We start from the raw sequence: 17,710 nt of genomic DNA, 5'->3' as shown, positions 1-17,710 counted from the left end.
GTGATTATTACAGGTTGGTATGTATTTCCTTCGGAATCCCTCAGGATATTGATAAAGGATTTATGAAATGAGTATATCAGTGACAACCATCACCAAATACTACACTCATGTTCCTCTGAAAAACTGCTCGGTGTCAAATCGTACATAGTGGTACTCCTCTGTGTGAAATTAATACATTAGTAACATTCTGTAAGTAAAGTAGAAAGTAGCTGATACTATTCAGGAGAAACATGATGCTCATCATCTGATCTCCATGAGAGATGCCTCTTCTCATCTGTGTTAGCAGCAACCTGAGCAAAGACGTGTGTGAGAAGAGCTTTAGCACAAAGCAGACCCTCATATTGACTCTCAATCTTCCCAGCAACCAGGAACAGACTCTCTACTGAGATTTCAGATGACGAAATAGGCTTGACAATGTTGTAATTCCTCATAGATCACAAAACTAGCAAGTGGATGAGGTAAGCTTCACATCTACTGTTTTTTCCCCAAATATTTGTCTTGTCTAATTAGTACTTGAGAAAGACATAAAGAAGGCAGGTCGGCATATTTGTCCCTTCTGTCTATCTAGAACAAAATTCTGTCTCATATATACGTCATTAAGACCTTTCTACATCATTATGTAATCTTTGTTTTCTAATACTGAATTAAATACTGAATTAAACTGTCTTCTATTTAGTGTAACACATTGTATAAGATTGATGTAAGAAGCAATTCATATATGATAGATGTGTGAGATACCTAGGTTATTTCTAATTTCAACTATTAAAAATAATCCTGCTGTACACACACCTGAATATGCAAAAAATAATGATCACACTTTTCTGATTAAAAATTTTAGAGGTAGAATCATTGATAAAAGAATATTGTCAAATTGTACACATCTACTCACACACTCACCAAAAATGAACACTAAGGTGCCTTTTTCTAGTCCACCCCAAATCGCTTTTTAAAAACTTCAGCATTCTTAGCTGAAAATGATCTCCCTTTGTTGTTATAATACATATTTTTCAAGTTAAGATCTTTTCATAGTTTATTTTTAATTATTTATAATTAATGATATTCTTAGGGTGATGTAGTTTGTTATTTGTTATTTTTTGAGTTTCCACTTTGCTTTTTTTCCTGTTTTTCAAAGTATCTCTTTGTAAATTGAAGATATTAATCCTGTGTCTGGCAGATTGATTGCATTTATACCAGCTGATATTTTCTCTTTTGCTTGCCAACGAAGGGGATTTTTTCCACCCAGTTGTAAAATCCATCAATCTCTCCCATTATTTTTGTTTCTGTTTCTTTTGAGTCATGTCCTTTCCATCACACCCAACTCAGTCATCTGCAGACTAACCTGATATTTGATTTGAAAAATCACGTAAGTGCAGCGTATCTTGCCTTTCCAGCTTGAATTTCCCAGTCTTTTCCATGTATATCACCTTGAAAAGTAAACTCCCCTTTCAAGTCCGAATGATATCTGATACACGTGAAAAGGAAGAAAACGACAAGGGTTAATCATAACCTCTTTTATCATCATATAAATATTTCTCCTATTTAGACACTAATGGTTAATTCTTTAAAAAATTTGTCATTCTTCTGAGTTTCCCATTTATAGTTAAATTGAAAAATACAGATATGAACTTCAACTAACAAACCCTGTCTCATTTTGATCTCAAAAACGTAGTAAATTTTAAACTTTTATAGGTTGAGTATCCTTTGGAAGGGGGAACACACGTATAAATTACCTCAGAGCCTACATTATGTAAAACTCACTGTGTCACAGCTGCTGTCTCCTGTGTATCACGTGAGGCCCTTTACGCTCGAGTTTGATGATGAATTAGTGCAGGAGCAAAGAGTTAACTTGCAAAGGAGACTGTGAAGGGGCGTCTGGGTGGTTACCAGGGCCTGGGAAGAGTGTGGTCTCATTCTTATAGTGGGGTGTGGTCTACATCTAAGCTCTTCTGTCTGGCAGGAACAGCCTGTAGCTCCAGGCCAGTTTCTTTCTGGTCTCAGAGATGGCTTTCTTCCATCAGATGATGAAGGGTAACATGGCTGCAAGGTCAGGACAAGGGCCCTGAGTTTTCAGGGTGCAGACAGGACCCAGGTTGTCTTTGAACGAATCCCCGTTGGTGCCCCCACCTCTATGCAGACATGACGATTAGAAAACCCTCCAGGAAGTATTCACATAACCATCCAGTTCCCGGTTGTTCTCAAAGTTGCTGACGAAAATACCACTGGGCCTTTAATCTGAAAAGCTTTTACAAGTAAGTGGGCCTCCTCCTGTTTGTAAACACCTAGGAAAGGATCATGGGTTCTTCTTGCATTGTAGAAACGCTTATGGTCAGGAGGGTAGGCATTTAGTCTGTTTATGTGGAATATGTTACAGAGAGGATAGTGTTTTCAATAACAGAGATTAATATTTTATTTTTAAAGTTTAGCTGCAGTCCTTCTTTTTTCCTAAAAATCACTTCTTATTGAAGTCCTCGTGAAGTATCATCTACTTCACTCAGTTCAACTTTATCCCACAGAAGGAACAAAAGTAATATACATTCAGTTATATTAATTTTTTAAGTTCAATATTTTTATTGTTTTTACTCACTTCTGAGGATGGGGGTATGTATTAGAAAAAAGAAAAAGAAACATAACCTAGGGGATTAAAGTACTGTTCAAGAAATAAGCTACAAGAATATATTGTACAGCACAGGGACTATACCAAATATTTTACAATAATTTTAAATGGAGAATAATGTATAAAAATATTGAATCACTAAAAAATGTCTGGATAAAAACAGCTATGTTGAAAAGACGTGGAGAGTGTACAAAATTCTTATTTAAAACATAAATATTTCTAAATCAATATAAAAGAGAGACCATAACAGTAGCCCCAAATATAACTACTTATACAGATGAACTGTGCTTATTAAAATGAAATGAATGGCATGATGGACAAAGGTCCTTGGAATGACTGCTGAATGGTTTTGTCCAGAGGGTCCGGGTGTGTGTGTGGGGTTGGGGGAGGATGTGTTTGCAGCTATGGCTAATTCCGTACCCACAGGAGGAACCAAATAAATAAGTAAACAAAGAAATGAACAGATATTTAATAATAATAATAATAATGAACTTAGACATCATCTGTGCAGAGAGACAGGTTCAAGGGGAAGGCACACTGTTCATTTCAGGGACTCCAGCAGTTAATTCCCACTTCCTCCCATCAGAGAAGCAAACCTCTAACATCGCAGGAAGAGTGTCCACTGGCCAATCACACAGGATGGAAGGGAACCCCAAAGGCGAGAAGGGCCTGTGGATGGGAAGGACACAAGGATGGGAAGAACCCAAGGACAAGAAGGACCAACGGACAAGGAGTACCACCTGAAGAGTTGACTCTGGGCTGCTGTCCGTCTCCACCATCAGCAGCTCTGTGTTCCTGGTATCCAGTTTAACCTATAAAACTCTGAACCCCACTTCAACAAACTATCAGTAGAGATAAGATAGATGTACTCAGGAGAGTTTTATGCTGATTAAATTACAGCACCCCACAGGACACCAGGTCCTGGCTGGCACTCTGGAAGTGTGACTTCCATTTCCTCCTCTATACTTCTTCCCAATCAGCCTATACATGGCAGGTGGACTTCTGTCCACTGGGACTAAGTCTGAACAACCCTTTGATTCAACCTCTTTCCCAAATCCAAGTCTAATGCATCAAAGTCACACTGGAGAGCATTCCTTTGGGGAAAAAAATCCAAACTCCATGAAGAGAAATATTATCCAAATGACCTGGGTGAGCCTAAGAAATCTGAATATTTTACAAAGTCTCAGTTTATTCTGATGCAGGACTAGATTTGAGCACCCGGTCTATCTCATTTATACATTCACAGGGTCAAGGTGACAAGCAATTTTGGGGATCCTGGATCATGAATTCATAAATAAGTATGTGTTAAAAATTTGTGAGTATGCATTATTTTTCTTTTCCTAAATCCAGAGTGTGTGCACCATTTTGAGATGTTTTCCCAGTCAGGGATGCAGGAAAGTGAAATGTGATGGATGGGAAGAGTCCTGCATGATACTTTCCATATCCATTTCCAAGTATTTCCAGAATACTTTCTGGAGATGAACCATGTGTCTGTCTAGTCATCAGTGACGTGTGGGTGCCCCTCAGTTCAAATCAGTCACTCAGTCATGTCCGACTCTCTGCAAGCCCAAGACCAACATGCCAGGCTCCCCTGTCCATCTCCAACTCCCAGAGCTTGCTCAGGATCATGTCCATCAAGTCAATGATGCCATCCAACCATCTTATCCTCTGTCATCCTCTTCTCCTGCCTTCAGTCTTTCCCAGCATCAGGGTCTTTTCCAGTGAGTCAGTTCTTCGCATCAAGTGGCCAAAGGATTGGAGTTTCAGCTTCAGCATCAGTCCTTCCAATGAATATTCCGGACTAATTTCCTTTAGGATTGGCTGGTTTACAGTCCAAGGAACTCTCAGAGTCTTCTCCAACACCACAGTTCAAAAGCATCAATTCTTTGGTGCTCAGCTTTCTTTATAGTCCCAAGTCTCACATCCATACATGACTACTGGAAAAACCATAGCCTTGACTAGATGGACCTTTGTTGGCAAAGTAATGTCTCTGCTTTATAATATGCTGTCTAGGTTGGTCATAGCTTTTCTTCCAAGGAGCAAGTGTCTTTGAATTTCATGACTGCAGTCACCATCTGCGATGATTTTGGAGCCCAAGAAAATAAGTCTGTCACTGTTGCCATTGTTTCCCCATCTATTTGCCATGAAGTGATGAGACCCGATGCCATGATCTTAGCTTTCTGAATGTTGAGTTTTAGGCCAGCTTTTTCTCTCTTCTCTTTCATGTTCAGCAAGAGGCTCTTTAGTTCTTCACTTTCTGCCGTAAGGGTGGTGTGTCATCGTTGTGTCCGAGGTTATTGATGTTTCTCCCGGCAATCTTGATTCCAGCTCATTCTTCATCCAGCCCATCATTTTGCATGATGTACTTGACGTATAAGTTAAATAAGAAGGGTGACATTATACAGCTTTGACGAACTCATTTCCCAGTTGCGAACCAGTCTGCTGTTCCATGTCCCGTTCTAACTGTTGCTTCTTGACCTGCATATAGATATCTCAGGAGGCAGGTCAGGTGTTCTGGTATTTCCATCTCTTGAAGAATTTTCCACAGTTTGTTGTGATCTACACAGTCAAAGGCTTTGGCATAATCAATAAAGCAGAAGTAGATGTTTTTCTGGAACTCTCTAGTTTTTTTGATGATCCAACGGATATTGGCAATTTATCTCTAATTCCTCTGCCTTTTCTAAATCCAGTTTGAATATCTGGAAGTTCATGGTTCATGTACTGTTGAAGCCTGGCTTGGAGAATTTTGAGCATTACTTTGCTAGCTTGTGAGATGAGTGCAATTGTGCAGTAGTTTGAACATTCTTTGGCATTGCCTTGCTTTGGGATTGGAATGAAATCTGACCTTTTCCACTCTTGTGGCCATTGCTAAGTTTTCCAAATTTGCTGGCATATTGTGCGCAGCATGTTAATAACATCATCTTTTAGCATTTGAAATAGCTCAACTGGAATTCCATCACCTCCACTAGCTTTGTTTGGAGTGATGCTTCCCAAGGCCAATCTGACTTCACATTCCAGGATGTCTGGTTCTAGGTGAGTGATCACACTATCATGGTTATCTCGGTCCTGAAGATCTTTTTTGTATAGTTTTTCTGTGTATTCTTGCCATCTCTTCTTAATATCTTTTGCTTCTGTGCCCCTCTGGGACCTTTATGTTCAGAACCAGGGCTGGGGCTTGTGAATAACTCAGAGTCTGAACACTTTAGGAGTTAGTCTATAGAAAAGGATACATTGTTATAAGAAGTGAGATAATTTTTAGAAAACAGAAGGCAGTACATTCAGTCTGAAGGTGATTCTGTGCCATGTGGGTTGAGAGCTGGGCTCCAGATTCTAATCACTGAGATTCTGACTGAAGAGCTCAAATCCTACTCCTGTTCTGTCACTTAGGAAGACTGCTTAGTTTTCCCGGGTGTTTCTCTTTTTCAACCAGTTAAAAAAAAAAAAAAGTGTTTAATACGATTACTTAAGTCACAAGATTGATGCAAGAAGGAAAGGGACAATACATATAAAGCACTTAAAATAGTGTCTCTTGCTTACAAGTAACCAGAGCTGACGCTTTTCTTTATCTCCCTTCCCATCCCACCTCTAGGTTGATACAGAGCCCTATTTGAGTTTCCTAAGACATAAGCAAATTCCCTTTGGCTATCTGTTTCACATATAGGAATGTAAGTTTCCATGTTACTCTTTCCATACATCTCACTGTCTCCTCCCCTCTCCCCATGTCCATAAGTTTATTCTATATGTCTGTTTCTCCATTGCTGCCCTGTAAATAAATTCTTCATTACCATTTTTCTAGATTCCATATATGCTTTAGAATACGATATTTATCTTTCTCTTTCTGACTCACTTCAGTCTGTATAATAGGCTCCAGGTTCATCCACCTCATTAAAACTGACTCAGATGTGTTCCTTTTTATGGCTGAGTAATATTCCATTGTGTATATGTACCACAACTTATTTATCCATTCATCTGTTGATGGGCATCTAGGTTGCTTCCATGTTCTAGCTATTGTAAATAGTTCTGCAATGAACAATGGGATACATGTATCTATTTCAATTTTGGTTTCCTCAGGGTATATGCCTAGGAGTGGGATTGCTGGGTCATATGGTGCTTTTATTCCTAGTTTTTTGAGGAATCTCCAAACTGTCTTCCATAGTGGCTGTATCAATTTACATTCCCACCAACAGTGCAAGAGCGTTCCCTTTGCTCCACACCCTCTCCAGGATGTATTGTTTGTAGACTTTTTGATGATGGCCATTCTGACTGGTGTGAGGTGATATCTCATTGTAGTTTTGATTTGCATGTCTCTAACTAAGATCATGGCATCTGGTCCCATCACATCATGGGAAATAGATGGGGAAACAGTGGAAACACTGTCAGACTTTATTTTTCTGGACTCCAAAATCACTGCAGATGGTGATTGCAGCCATGAAATTAAAAGACCCTTACTCCTTGGAAGAAAAGTTATGACCAACCTAGATAGCATATTCAAAAGCAGAGACATTACTTTACCAACAAAGGTCCGTCTAGTCAAGGCTATGGTTTTTCCAGGGTCATGTATGGATGTGAGAGTTGGACTGTGAAGAAAGCTGAGCGCTGAAGAATTGATGCTTTTGAACTGTGGTGTTGGAGAAGACTCTTGAGAGTCCCTTGGACTGCAAGGAGATCCAACCAGTCCATTCTGAAGGAGATCAGCCCTGGGTGTTCTTTGGAAGGAATGATGCTAAAGCTGAAACTCCAGTCAACACCTCATGCGAAGAGTTGACTCATTGGAAAAGACTCTGATGCTGGGAGGGATTGGGGGCAGGAGAAAAAGGGGATGACAGAGGATGAGATGGTTGGATGGCATCACTGACTCGATGGGTGTGAGTTTGAGTGAATCCCGGGAGTTGGTGATGGACTGGGAGGCCTGACTTGCTGCGATTCATGGGGTCGCAAAGAGTCGGACACGACTGAGCGACTGAACTGAACTGAACTGAATAATGAGCAATGTTGAGCATCTTTTCATGTGTTCGTTAGCCATCTGTATGTCTTCTTTGGAGAAATGTCTATTTAAGTCTTTTTCCCACTTTTAAATTGAGTTGTTTGTTTTTCTGGTATTGAGTTGTATGAGCTGCTTGTATATTCTGGAAATTAATCCTTTGTCAGTTGTTTCATTTGCTATTATTTTCTCACATTCTGCAGGTTGTCTTTTCACCTTGCTTATAGTTTCCTTGCTGTGCAAAAGCTGTTAAGTTTAATCAGGTCCCACTTATTTACTTTTTTTAAATTTCCATTACTCTAGGAGGTGGGCCCTGCTGCTGCTGCTGCTAAGTCACTTCAGTCATGTCCAACTCTGTGCGACCCCATAGACGGCAGCCCACCAGGCTCCCCCGTCCCTGGGATTCTCCAGGCAAGAACACCGGAGTGGGTTGCCATTGCCTTCTCCTAGGAGGTGGGTCATAGAGGATCTTATTTTGATTTATGTCATTGAGTGTTCTGCCTATGTTTTCCTCTAAGAGTTTTACAGTTTCTGCTCTTACATTTAGCTCTTTAATCCATTTTGAGTTTATCTTTGTGTATGGTATTAAGAAGTGTTCTAATTTCATTCTTTTACATGTAGCTGCCCAGTTTTCCCAGCACCATTTATTGAAGAGGCTGTCTTTGCCACATTGTATATTCTTGCCTCCTTTGTCAAAAATAAGGTACCCATAGGTGCATGGGTTTATTTCTTGGCTTTCTATCTTGTTCCATTGGTCTATATTTCTGTTTTTGTGCCAGTACCATACTGTCTTGATGACTGTCAGTTCAGTTCAGTCACTCAGTCGTGTCCAACTCTTAGTAACCCCATGAATCGCAGCACGCCAGGCCTCCCTGTCCATCACCAACTCCCGGAGTTCACTCAGACTCACACCCATCGAGTCAGTGATGCCATCCAGCCATCTCATCCTCTGTCATCCCCTTCTCCTCCTGCCCCCAATCCCTGCCAGCATCAGAGTCTTTTCCAATGAGTCAACTCTTCAATGAGGTGGCCAAAGTACTGGAGTTTCAGCTTTAGCATCATTCCTTCCAAAGAACATCCAAGACTGATCTCCTTCAGAATGGACTGGTTGGATCTCCTTGCAGTCCAAGGCACTCTCAAGAGTCTTCTCCAACACCACAGTTCAAAAGCATCAATTCTTTGGTGCTCAGCTTTCTTCACAGTCCAACTCTCACATCCATACATGACCACTGGAAAAACCATAGCCTTGACTAGATGGATCTTTGTTGGCAAAGTAATGTCTCTGCTTTTGAATATGCTATCTAGGTTGGTCATAACTTTTCTTCCAAGGAGTAAGGGTCTTTTAATTTCATGGCTGCAATCACCATCTGCAGTGATTTTGGAGCCCAAAAAAATAAAGTCTGATACTGTTTCCACTGTTTCCCCATCTATTTCCCATGAAGTGATGGGATTAGATGCCATGATCTTCGTTTTCTGAATGTTGAGTTTTAGGCCAACTTTTTCACTCTCCTCTTTCACCTTCATCAAGAGGCTTTTTATGACTTCATCAAGAGGCTTGATGATTGTAGCTTTGTAGTATAATCTGAAGTCAGGAAGGTTGATTCCTCCAGCTCCATTCTTCTTTCTCAAGACTGCTTTGGCTATTGGGGGAATTTTGTGTTTCCATATGAATTGTGAAATTTTGTCTTCTGGTTCTGTGAAAATTCCACTGGTAATTTGATAGGGATTGCATTGAATCTGTAGGTTGTATTTGGTAATATAGTCATTTTCACAATATTGATTCATCCTACCCAGGAACATGGACTATCTCTCTGTTTATGTCATCTTTGATTCATTTAATTAGTGTTGTGTAATAATTTTCTGTGTACAGTTTTCTTGTCTCCTTAGATAAGTTTATCCCTAGATATTTTATTCTTTTTGTTGCAATGGTGAATGGGATTGATTCCTTAATTTCTCTTTCTGATTTTTCATTGTTAGTATATAGAAATGCAAGTGATTTCTGTGTATTGATTCTGTATCCTGCAAGTTTGCTAAATTCACTGATTAGCTCTAGTAATTTTCTAATACTATCTTTAGGGTATTCTCTGTATAGTGTCGTCATCTGCAAACAGTGAGAGCTTTACTTCTTCTTTTCTGATCTGGATTCCTTTTATTTTTCGTCTCTGATTGCTATAACTAGGACTTCCAGAACTGTGCTGAAATATACTGGTGAAGGTGGACACCCTTGTCTTGTTCCTGATCTTAGGGGTCATGCTTTCAGCTTTTCACCATTCAGAATGATGTTTGCTATAGGCTTATCATATTTGGCCTTTACTATGTTGAGGTAGATTCCTTCTTTGCCCACTCTTTGAAGAGTTTTCATCATAAATGGTGCTGAATTTTGTCAAAGGCTTGACAGGCTTTTTGAAAGGCTTCTGTAAAGATGCAGAAAATCTGCATCTATTGAGATTATCATATAGTCTTCAAGTTTCAGTTTGTTAATATGGTGTGTCACATTGATTGATTTCCATATATTGAAGAATCCTTGCATCCCTGGAATAAACCCAACTTGATCATAATCTATGAGCTTTTTGATGTGTTGCTGAATTCTGTTTGCTAAAATTCTGTTCAGGATTTTTGCATCTGTGTTCATCAATGATATTGGCCTGTACTTTTCTTTTTTTGTGTTGTCTTTGGTTTTGGTATCAGGGTGATGGTGGCCTCATAGAATGAGTTTGGAAGTGTTTCTTCCTCTGTGGTATTTTGAAAGAGTTTTAGAAGGATAGGCATTAGCTCTTCTCTAAATGTTTGATAGAATTCTGTGAAGCCATCAGGTCCTGGGTTTTTGTTTTTTGGGAGATTTTTGATCACAGCTTCAATTTCAGTGCATGTAATTTGGTTGTTCATAACTTCTATTTCTTCCTGGCTCAGTCTTGGAAGATTGACCTGTTCTAAGAATCTGTCCATTTCTTCCAGGTTATCCATCTTATTGCCATATAGTTATTCTTAATAGTCTCTTATAATCCTTTGTATTTCTGCACTGTCTGTTGTAACCTCTAGTTTTTCATTTCTAATTCTGTTGATTTGAGTCTTCTCTCTTTTTTTCTTGATGAGTCTGGTTAAAGGTTTGTCAGTTTTGTTTATATTTTCTCAAAGAATGAGCTTTTAGTTTTATTAATCTTTACTATTGTTTCTTTCATTTCTTTTTCATTTATTTCTACTCTGACCTTTATGATTTCTTTCCTTCTGCTAATTTTGGGGGGTTTTTGTTCTTTTTTTCCAGTTGTTTTAGGTGTAAAGTTAGGCTGTCTATTCGATGTTTTTTCTTATTTCTTGCGTATTGCTATCAACCTCCCTCTTAGAACTGCGTTTGCTGCTTCCCATAGGTTTTGAGTTGTCGTGTTTTCATTGTCATTTGTTTCTAGAAATTTTTTGATTTCCCTTTTGATTTCTTCAGTAGCCTGTTGGTTATTTAGAAACGTAGTGTTTAATCTCCATGTGTTTGTGGTTTTTTATAGGGTTTTTTGTGTGTAATTGATATCTAGTCTCATAGCATTGTGGTCAGAAAAGAAGCTTGATACAGTTTCAGTTTTCTTAAATTTACTGAGGTTTGATTTGTGACCCACAATGTGGTCTATCCTGGAGAATGTTCATGTGCACTTGAGAAGAAGGTGTGTTCTGCATTTGGATGGAATGTCCTGAAGATATCAATGAGATCCATCTCATCTCATGTATATTTAAGACTTGTATTTCCTTATTAATTTTCTTTGATGATCTGTCCATTGGTGTGAGTGGGGTGTTAAAGTCTCCTACTATTACTGTGTTACTGTCCATTTTTCCTTTTATGTCTGTTAGTGTTCTCTTATGTATTGAGGTGCTCCTAGTTGGATGCATAGATATTTACAATTGTTATGTCTTCCTCTTGGATTGATCCCTTGATCATTATGTAGTGTCCTTCCTTATCTCTTGTAATATTCTTTATTTTAAAGTCTATTTTGTCTGATATGAGGATTGCTACTCCAGCTTTCCTTTGCTTCCCATTTGCATGGAATATATTTTCCCATCCTCTCACTTGCAGTCTATATGTGTCTTTAGGTCTGAAGTGGATTTCTTGTAGACAGCATATAAACGGGTCTTGTTTTTGTAACTATTCAGCCAGTCTGTGTCTTTTGGGTGGAGCATTTGATCCATTTACATTTAAAGTAACTATTGATATATATGTTCCTATTGCCATTTTCTTAATTGTTTGGGGTTTGATTGTGTAGATCTTTTCCTTCTCTAGTATTTCTTGACTATATAAGTCCCTTTAACATTTGTTGTAAAGCTGGTTTGGTGGTACTGAATTCTGTTAACTTTTGCTTGTCTGAAAAGCTTTTGATTTCTCCATCAGTTCTGAATCAGATTCTTGCTGGGTACAGAAATTTTGGTTGTAGATATTTCCCTTTCAGTACTTTAAATATATCCTGCCTTTCCCTTCTGACCTGCAGAGTTTCTGCTGAAAGGTTGGCTGTTAAACGTATGGGGTTTCCCTTGTATGTTACTTGTTGCTTTTCCCTTGTTGTTTTTAATATTCTTTCTTTGTGTTTAATTTTGTTAGTTTGATTAGTATGTGTCTTGGTGTGTTTCTCCTTGGGTTTATCCTGTGTGTGGGACTCTCTGCACCTCGTGGACTTGATTGACTATTTCCTTTTCCATGTTGGGAAAAATTTCAACTATAATCTCTTCAAAATTTTTCTCATACCCCTTCTTTTTCTCTTCTTCTTCTGGGATCCCTATAATTCAAATGTTGGTGCATTTGATATTGTCCCTGAGGTCTCTGAGGCTAACCTCAGTTCTTTTCATTCTTTTTACTTTATTCTGCTCTTCAGAAGTTATTTCCACCATTTTATCTTCCAGCTCACTGATTCATTCTTCTGCTTCAGATATTCTGCTATTAATTCCTTCTAGAGTATTTTTAATTTCAGTAATTGTGCTTTGTCTCTGTATGTTTATTCTTTAATTCTTCTAGGTCTTTGTTAATTGATTTTGGCATTTTCTCCATTCTGTTTTCAAGGTTTTTGATCACCTTTAACTATCATTATCGGAGAAGGCAATGGCACCCCACTCCAGTACTCTTGCCTGGAAAATCCCATGGATGGAGAAGCCTGGTGGGCTGCAGTCCATGGGGTCGCTAAGAGTAGGACACGACTGAGTGACTTCACTTTCACTTCTTGCATTCATGCATTGGAGAAGGAAATGGCAACCCACTCCAGTATTCTTGCCTGGAGAATCCCAGGGATGGAGGAGCCTGGTGGGCTGCCGTCTATGGGGTTGCACAGAGTCGGACACGACTGAAGCAACTTAGCAGCAGCAGCAGCAGCAGCAGCACTATCATTATTCTGAATTCTTTTTCAGGTCGTCTGCCTATTTCCTCTTCATTTGTTTGGACTTCTCTGTTTCTAGTTTGTTCCTTCATTTGTGTAGTATTTCTCTTCCTTTTAATTATTTTTTTCTAAACTTATTGTGTTTGAGGTCTCCTTTTCCCAGGCTTCACAATTGAATCCTTTCTTCCTTTTGGTTTCTGGCCTCCTAAGGATGATCCAGTGGTTTGTGTAAGTTTCGTATAGGCTGAGATTTGTCCTGAGTCTTTGTTTGTTTTTCCTCTGACGGGCAAGGCTGAGTGAGATGGTAATACTAATCCTGTCTGCTGACGACTAGGCTTGCATTTTTGTTTTGTTTGTTGTTTAGGTGCTACTGGTGGTTGGGTGATGCCAGGTCTTGTATGCAAGTGGTTTTCTTTGTGTGAGTTCTCACTGTTTGATACTCCCCAGGGTTAGTTCTCTGGTAGTCTAGGGTCTTAGAGTCAGTGCTTCAGGGCTTGATCTCTCCGGTGCTCACAGATCTTTCTTCTTGTGATCGCACTACACGTGTGGCTACCTTGTTGGTTATTTCCATAGATCAAATATATTTGATCTATGGATCAAATACAGTTTTTCCTTCAGAATCTCGTGGACAGACTGAACAAAATAACAGTTCTGGAGTCTAGAAGTCCAAGGTCAGGATGCCAGTGTGGCCCAGGTCTCACTGAGGGATGTCTTCCCCTTAGGTCCTCACAAGGGCTCTCTGATGCATGCTGGGAGAAAAAACCCTTTACCTAAAAAAATTGCTTTTTTAAACTGAGATGCATCAATAAAAGCTCTCTAGGAGCAAACAAGTTTTAAAGAATGACAGCAAGAGAATATCAAAACTAAATTTTGGAGATGTGAACATCTGGGCATAAGTCTTACATATCTGATGTAACACAATCTGTGTGTCAGTTCAGTTCAGCCGCTCAGTCATGTCTGACTCTTTGAGACCCCATGAATCACAGCATGCCAGGCCTCCTTGTCCATCACCAACTCCCGGAGTCCACCCAAACCCATGTCCATTGAGTCAGTGATGCCATCTAACCATCTTATCCTCTGTCATCCCCTTCTCCTCCTGCCCTCTATCTTTCACAGCATCAGGGTCTTTTCCAATGAGTCAGGTCTTCGCATCAGGTGGCCAAAGTATTGGAGTTTCAGCTTCAACATCAGTCCTTCCAATGAACACCCAGGACTGATCTCCTTTAGGATGGACTGGTTGGATTTCCTTGCAGTCCAAGGGACTCTCAAGAGTCTTCTCCAACACCACAGTTCAAAAGCATCAATTCTTCAGCGCTCAGCTTTCTTTATAGTACAACTGTCACATCTGTACATGACTACTGGAAAAACCATAGCCTTGACTAGATGGACCTTTGTTGGCAAAGTAATATCTCTACTTTTTAATATGCTGTCTAGGTTGGTCATAACTTTCCTTCCAAGGAGTAATCATCTTTTAATTTCATGGCTGCAGTCACCATCTGCAGTGAAATCTGTGTGTAATCTGCAGCAAATTAATTTGTTTTTCACTACTGGCTTTGTAACCTTTAAAGTGAGGAGATAGAACCATCCTGCCTCGGTCACTGAGATGACCTAGTGAGAGGCAGCAGGTGCAAAGCCCTGGTAACAGCAGCCAGCACTTGGCCCATGTTGGTGCCCCCTCAGCCAGAAGACTAGCAGAGGGTGTGATGAGGGAGACCCTTGGGTACCTACTGTCAACTTCAGCTCCGCCTGGGAGGCTTCAGTGAGGGTCACCTCCTCTTTGCTGTTAGTTGCACTGAACCAGTCAACAGGGGCGCAGGCTGTCTTTTCCCTAAATATTCGTAATATCCCTTCCTCACTGAATGGGTGAAAAACACATCTGAAGGAGCTGTGGGGCATAAACAGACAAATGTTAGCACACACAGAACAATTACATTAGACATTTTAATACACAGAAGGCATAGCACTGCTCATTAAGACAGCACGACAGTGGCGATGGTGATGACGAAGAAGACCTGTGTCCATGTCCCTACACAGCAGGTTTGTAAGAGTCAGGTGAGCCGGGCGGGAGCAGGCAGGTTACTGTGACATGCAGTCATCTGTCACTGGGGTGGATGCCAGCACACCTGTGTTACCAGATCCGCCAGGGCCAGCGTGTGTGGTGAACTGGGACTGCAGACACTAGGTAAGGTCTCATCAGCCAGGCTGAGCTGGAAATCACTACTGCCGTGTTACTGACTATCCGAGTGCACTTGCTGTGGGAAGACTTAGGAGGCTCAGAGGAACTGACGTCTGCCAGGGCCCTTCTGCCCTCAGAAAGCCTGCATTTCACAGCACCACTTTGACTGCACAGACCCGGCTTATGGAAACAAAGATGCTTTATTTCCCAAGATCTTTATTTTGTAAGTAAAGCCAATCTCTCATCTAGCTCTTCTGCCCTACTCTAATCCCCCTGATGAGAAATAGTCCAGAATTGGTAAGAAAGCTAGACTAAATGATGTCAAAAACCAAAGGCAAACCGTCTTCTTAAAATATTACAATTCATCTGGGACAGGAATTCTTACAAAGATTATTGAGCTATTCTCTTCACTGGATACCAAAAAAATAAACTTTTTCACATTTCTGCTCATATGTTTAAAATTCTATTTTTGCAGCATTGCTGTAACATTTTACAGGGGAATTGATGTAAATATGCATCAGTGAATCCACTACATTTCTCTCTGCTCTGTCTCATGACACGTGTAAACCGTTTAATTGGACAACATCCGCCGTGAGTGGGACTGGTCACAAGGTACTTCTGGACTTCATAGGTATAAAGATACTGGTTTCCCTAAATGTGTTTTTAGCAAACGCACTTATGGCCACAGTGTGGTGAGGACAAAGCACAGAGTCCCTGGTTGCGCTTTTCTTTCCGGCTCCACTGGACGTTTGCCTGTTTTCCCAGACAGGCTGACCCTACAAGACGTCTCCCAACAACAGAACAATGTCAGCACTTGCTAGGGCTTTGATGGACCCAACTTCCTAATAGTAATAATTTTAAAACTTAAGTTTGAAGCAAGAACTTGACACAGGCCTCTGACACAGCTGCTGATTGATCAGGACACTGAGCAGGCCCGTCATCAGCAGTATCACCAAGGCCCACTTTTCATCAACAAGCCCGAGATGCCTTGTCTTTTTTTTCTAAAATAAAAAGCCTTTTAAACAGTATCCAGATCGCTTTCCCTAGTTGGAAGGGGCATACCCAGTGGAAGCTGTGAATGTGCCGAGGCCCTCTCGTTGGCGGGTCAGGTGGGCCAGCCAGGCTGGGCACCAGCAGAAGCAGCAGGTTGCCAGGGCAGTTCCGACTGTGCTCAGCTGCGACCACTGGGGACATGGAGGATCCTTTTGGGTCCTTGCCCTCTGACCTGTTGCTGGTGGTTTGCAGTGTAATGTAACCACCACAGTGGAGGTGCTAGACTATGTGCCTATACAAAGAAGCCGTTTCATCAGTGCTTCCCTTCAGAGAGGACAGGGCACATTGAGGTAGAGTCTGCAACGCTATAGCTGATTCATACTGATGTTTGGTAGAAACCAATGCAATATTGTAAAGCAATTATCCTTCAATTAGAAATAAATTTAAAAAGTTTGCAGATTTGTCACTGACCTCGACAAAATCAGCAAACAGAACACACCACCACCATCCACTGTGTTTCCTTCAATCAAAGAAAACATTGCCTGGATAGAGCACTGATTTCTGTGTTTGATTTGTAAATAACATATAGAATAGTTCAGAAAAAAAAATTTTAAGGTAGTTCTCATACTTCATGGTGTACAATGCATGAATTCCTTTAACCATGTTGGAACTTTTTGCCTCGTCTAAGGATTAAATGCAAAACCCAGCAACTGTGACTGAACTTACAGCATTTCACATACTCTCTCCACATTTGATCCTGGAACAGAGTTTATGTCTAAGAAACCAGTGTGAAAACCTGAATAAAGAAAACACTAGAAAATGCAACTTATCTAAGTGTTTTCTGTTCTGTTTTTAAGTTTGACTTACATTATAATTCGGGGGCACACTATATTGTTTAAATATTCTCTAAATTTATAACATACAACAGGCCAGGTGATTTGGAATAACGAACATCTTCATTAGGACATAAACCTGCACCTTGCTTGTTTGCTGCCGCATGCATTAAGCAAGGTATGACACACAACAGAAAGCGAGAGTTAATGTATCGGAGATGGAGGATGTCTGATGATGGAGAACTTAAGGAAGGATGTATGCCACATGTGAACTGCTGGAATGCACAGCTGATGCTGTCACGATGCGTTGTTTACTGTAGCATCCTCATGTAGAGGAGACGCACAACCCTCTTTATAAGGCTCCCTGTTACACCTCATTCCGGTTCAACATCTGAGTCCACTTCTGCCTACAAAGTGCCCAAGCCTCCTTTCAGTAAAACAGCGTGGGACAACGGCAGAGGTTTTCCTTTTAAGTAAAGTACTGATATTCCATTAACAAACCACCGTTATGAGGGGAACAGGAACCTGTGTGGGCTTGGTGTTTTAAATAACCGAAACATTAATTTGTTCATGGACTAAACGAATCAGAAATTTGTTTGGCTTCACAGAGTATAGTAGAGAACTGAACATCTTATTTGATTTAAATCTGTAACTGTTCTGGTATACTAACCTGGAGTTTAGTAACTGTTTTATTAACTTCTCTCCTTTATCGACAAGTAAAAAGACAAATTATCACTTTGAAAAACATTTATTTTCAAATAAGTTTGAAAA

Source organism: Bos indicus, chromosome 27 (assembly GCF_029378745.1).
Source record: "Bos indicus isolate NIAB-ARS_2022 breed Sahiwal x Tharparkar chromosome 27, NIAB-ARS_B.indTharparkar_mat_pri_1.0, whole genome shotgun sequence".
In the NCBI taxonomy this organism is placed as follows: Eukaryota; Metazoa; Chordata; class Mammalia; order Artiodactyla; family Bovidae; genus Bos; species Bos indicus.
Note: the sequence above shows the minus strand (reverse complement) of the source record.